Consider the following 5387-nt stretch of genomic DNA (forward strand, 5'->3'; position numbering starts at 1 on the left):
CTGCTGCCCAAAAGCTCAACAGGCACTTACGGACCTGGGGGTCCCTGACAACCAGAATCAAAGCCCTGGACCCCACTGGCTCTGGCAGGGGCTGAGAGGGTGAATACACCCCAGGTTGGGGAGCCCCAAAGCTCAGAGAGGTGGCAGGTCCGTGCCCCACAGTCAGCAAGCCAGCAAGGGCGCAAGGGAAGAGACTTAGCTATAGCAGATTCTGGCTTCGACAACCTGAGGTCTAGCTGGGTCTCGGGAGTTAGGTGAAAGCCTCCCCCAAGCTGCAGAGGGGAAAGGCCCACATTCTACCAACATGCCTGGCTCAAGGGCAGATGAGCAGCCGGGCCACCGCTCAGCGCCCCCAGAAGTTCCCCCACTGACTTGACGCAAGTGTGCTCCCGGTGCCCTGACACCCTCGGGCTTAGCGAGCTCCTCCCCGAACGGGCCAGCTCCTGGATAGTATTAGAGAGGTCCCAGGAGGGAACACCAAGTCCTGAAGTCTGTTGTAAGAGCAGAAACGGCTTGTTGTCAGAAGCCTGGCACACCTGCCAGAAACCTGGGTCTAACTGACCCTGCTGACCTATCACAAGCCCTGGGAAGGGTCCTCTGTACCATCTTCCAGATAAGAAAACTGAGGCTCAGAGAAGCCAGTCACCACCTGAGGTCACTGAGCCTCCAAGGGGGGGATTCAAAACCTTGGACAATGTCTGCCCAGGAGATGGGGTCCAAGGGACCCGTGTGCCTGCCTAGCTGGCCCTGGCCACAGCCCCCCAGGGCCCCCAACTCCACCCTGTCCTGACCCAGAGCCTTTCAGCTCAGGGAGGAGGGGTCGCCCTCAAACACACCCGACCCAGAGAACAGGCAGAAGCCAGGGAATATGATCCTTGGGTAGAAAGCGGATCCTGTCACAGACACCGAAGCTGGAAGGGGAGCACCTCACATCCAGGGAGACGAGCAACGGGGTGTGCCCCGAGCAGTCACTGGGAGCTGAGAAGACCCTGACAGGGGGCCCTAAAAGGCAGGGAAGACCTGGGTGATCCCCTCTGAGCCAAGGGCCCCCCGAGAATATGAGTTCCCAAGGACAGCAACTTGGCCGGACGCTAATGCTGCGTGAGGGATTCTGGTCATGGCAATTCTCCAGCTCGGCTGCCCTCAGTCAGCCTGTCTGCACAATGGGAGACTGGTTGGCTGCTTGGAAGGGTTGGGATGGGGCCTGGGGCCCCGCATCTTAAATTTGGGGCCCCTTGGCTCTTGTGCCCACCTACTAGCCCTGCCCCGTTCTCAGGGAAAAGGACCTAGCTTGCCCAGAATGGCCCCTGGTGGCAGGGGGCTCAGCTGAGGGGCCTCTTGGACCCCAGCCAGCTGTTGGGTTCCCCACCTTCCTCCTAATTTCTGGGGGCTCTCTAGGGGGCTGGGGCTGGCTCCAGGGGGGTGGGGAGAACCCAGCATCTAGCTGGGCCAAACCTGAAAAGCCAGTTTCATCCTTGAATCTTCTCAGTCAGGAAGTCCCAAGGTTGAGGGGGGGGTTTCCCAGCACAAGGCTAGGGCCTCGGGATCCAGGCCCCGCCCACCCAGACAGACAGAGACGCACGACCCAAGCTGCACCGAACGAACTCGGGTCAGGAACCAGCTGGGCCTTGGGCAGGCATGGCTGCGAGATCCCCTGCCCATTCCCCATCCAGCCACAGACAAGCCCGCAGCAGGATAGACAGCTAGGCCGTCCCCCGTACCCCGAGCACCTGAGGTCCAGCCATCTTCCCTGCCAATAGAAGGCCTGCCTCTAGGCACGCCCCCACGCCCCCCACCTCCGCTCCTCTAGGCCACTGAACACAACGCAGCGGGGTCTTAGGGAGTAGCTCCCCGGTCCCCGCAGTTCCAGGATTTACAGAGTGGAGAGACAGGGGTTGTGAAGTCCCCCGCCCCTAGCCCCCCAACTATTGCTATTACTGATGATCGTATTCCCATCCCCTGTGAGGACGGCTGGGACAGGGACGATCCCGAGGAGTCCCACCCTCGGAGCTGGAGTTTCGACTTGGAGCACCACCCACCGGTGGCGGCCGGGACGGAAAACGTCAAGGGGGGGAGGGCACAGCTCGGAGGAGCCTGGGGACACCCCCAGACTCCGAGCCCGCCCGCTCCCAGGACCCTCAGCTGTTGGGCGGGGGCTGGAGCCGAGCTGTCCGGCCCGGTCAGGCCGCCGGGACGTGCTAATCCGGCCCTGGGCTATTTTTGCGGCGCGCTGGGTTAGGAATCCCGGGCTGGGCCGCCTCCGCGGGTGGCTCGGGAAACTCCGGGAAGGAAAGTCCGGACGCTCCGGGCGGGAACTCGCCCGGACCCGGACCCGGACCCAGGCCTCGACCCCGCGCCCGGCCCGACCCCAGCCGCTGCCAGCGCCTCTGGCAGTGGCGGGCTGAGCACGGGCCCCGCGCGCAGCGGACGCAGCCCCGGAACCCGCCCGGCCCGCGGAGCCCTGCGCCCCGCTCCCGGCGCGCTCACTCACCGCCGCCGCCGCCGGCACCGGGGGGTCCTCGGGGATCCTGGGGGCTCCGGGGAGGGGCTGCCGCCGCCGGCCGGGAGGGCGCCCGCGCCGAGTCCCCGCCCGCGCGCCCGTCCGGCCCGCCCGCCCGGGAATGCCATGGAGCGAGGGGCGTGCGCGCCGGGGGCGGGCCCGGCCGGAGGGGGCGGCCGCGCTGACTCAGGGCTCAGGAATGCGCGCGGCCCGCCCGGCCCGAGTCACCTCCTCCGGGAAGGCCGCTGGGCTCCGCTCTCCCGTGTGTCCGGCCGCGGGGATAGCTGTGGCTGGGGGTCTTGGGCGCCTTGGCCGCCTTGGCCGGGGAGGGAGGACCTAGTGGCCCAACGGGACACAGCCTCCGCGTCAATGGAAGTCCTGGGCTCCTCAGCCTCTCCCCGCCTCTAGGGTGAGGCCTGACCTTATGCTGCCTTGACTTGTGCTTGAGAAAGGGGGGAAGGGGTAGGTGTGGGACAGTGTCCCTGGATCTCCTGTAAACCGAACCACCGACCTCCTCCAAAGGCCCACACTAAATCACTCACCCTACATGCACCCGGTCCCATGGGAGCACTCACACACTCATACAACACGTGCTCACGCATCCATGCAGGCGCACACCCACATGCTCTAACCACGTATCCACACACACGCGTTTACAGAGGCAAACGCACACCTTCACACTCCCTTCCATCCAGTTATACACGTGCACACACCGCAACTGTACACTCCCACTCATGTGTTTACCCAGGGCTGCACACACGCACTCACAGCAAGGGCAGGTTCAGAGCAGTGGGCCCCTCCCTAGACCCCTATGCTCCCCGCAGTCACTCCCAGGCCGGGCTGGGCCTGCAGCCCCCCAACCCGAACCGTCAGGGCAGAGGTGGTACTTCTGGTTTCCACTCCGCACGCTTCGCTCTTCCAGAGCTTGCCCACTGCTCCCGGGGCGCTCGTCCCTGCCTCTCTTGAGTCGGACACGAAACGACCCATCTGCTTGAGGCTGAGGTGTGGGTGGGAATTTCCCAGGATCCCTCTCTCTTGACTTTGCGGGACTATGTGGGGCTGAACCACTCAGAGGACAACCAGGCAAGGGGGGAGGGGAGTGCCAACAGCAGGGTACAGTCAGGGTACCCAGGCTGCCTCACGATGGTCTCCCTTATGGCCCTGGAGAAAACAGAACTGGGACCACAGGTCTCCTGAGGACCCTTTCACTAGTTGCCAGAACACCTTGGGGCACCAGTGGCCCCGCACCTCAAGCCTTGCAGTGCCTACGAAGATGGCCTTTGCTGTTCTGGGACCAGGTGGCACTGGCCCTCTCTGAACAGAGTTGCTGCACCGTCAGCAAGTCATGGCGGGCCTGACTGCACACAAGACCCCGTTCTTGACTACACAGAAAATAACGTTGATGGCGTGAGGTGGCAGCCAGCTTACGGGCTGGCCCTGGAACCTGGGCAAGGGGCAGAATCCTTGATCATATCCTCTCCCATACCAGGGGACAAAGCGGTGCCTCCTGGATGCACACAGGCATATCAACACAATTCTCACGTAGCTTTGGAGGAGTTATAGGAGGACTCCTTCACTGGGGGTGGGGAGGGTGACTACAGGTGGGGACACAAGGCAAGAGGGCGGCTGCCCAGTGCTGATGCTCATGGCCCCTGCAGCCTACACGTGCCACTCCTCCCATGCCAGGCTCTCGGCCAGACAGGACAGTCTCTCCATGCCAGGCATTCTCGGGCATGCTCGACCCCTGCCAGGGATCAGCAGGCCCTGCCCACCTGGATGCCCAGGCAAGCCTGGCAGGGTCAGCGGTGGGGTCATTTCTGGAGTCCAGGGCCTGGGCTCGCCTCCAAAGCATGCCATGGCTGGGCATCCAGTGTTGGCAGGTCCCCTCTTGCAGCAGTCTATGCGTTCAGTGACAGGTAAATGGCCTCCCCTGCGTTCATTCAAGTCACCTCCTCTGAAGGGTCCTCTCAGTTCCTGAGTTTAAGTGGGATTCCCAGCAGCCTCTGTCACAAATCCTTGCCCCTCACAGGTGCTGCTCCCAAGGCATTACCCCAGTATACCCTGGCAGGCAAATCCAGGAATTCCCCAGGTTCTCAACCCACCCCGGCATCCTGAACAAGGACCTTGGAATCAAAGGATGGTGCAAGCAGAGGCCTGGACCTAGTCCACATGGACATATGTACCCATATGTGTATGCTCTGCCTCATGTCTGCCCCACTGCCCTATGCTCTGGTGGCGCCCCTACATGGAAAGCCAGCTCCCAGTCCCTCTCCTTCCTCTTCCTCCCAGCCCTAGAGAAATGTAAATCAACTGCAACTGCCCAGCATGTGGACAGGTGACTGGGGGTGGGTGGATATCTGGACCACCCCCGTGGCTGTGGACTTCACCCTAGGACCTGAGGGGGTAAGATCCCAACCAATAGGAGGAGTTGCCATCAGCTACCCTGGAGTCCTCAGCTCAGCAGGCCAGTTCCTGGGCTTTGGGGAGCCTGGGTGGGCCCAGCTCCAGCCCCTGGCTCTTTGGGGAAGAGATGAAAGTGGGCCAGGCCAGCCAGGGGCCTGAAGTCACTGACTGTTCCGGAGGCAGCGGCCCCTCCCCGTGTCTCAGCGCATGGCAAGGGGTCCCATAAGCACCTGGGCCCAAGGCTCAGCACACTGGCAGCACAGCCCCAGAAAGGAAGGAGGCAGCCTCCACGCACCTCCTTCGGCCACCCTCTCTGCCCAAGAAGGCTCTGACCCCCACAGAGCCCGTCAGATGCAGAGAGCCTTGGAGGCCAGTTGGGATACGAGAACCCCTGAGAAGCTGCTGGAGGGCCCTCCGCCATCTGACATGGAGCCCACTGGGCTCTGACCCGACTCTCTCCCTTCCACGGTATCAGCATCCTTAC

Source organism: Neomonachus schauinslandi, chromosome 5 (genome assembly GCF_002201575.2).
Source record: "Neomonachus schauinslandi chromosome 5, ASM220157v2, whole genome shotgun sequence".
In the NCBI taxonomy this organism is placed as follows: Eukaryota; Metazoa; Chordata; class Mammalia; order Carnivora; family Phocidae; genus Neomonachus; species Neomonachus schauinslandi.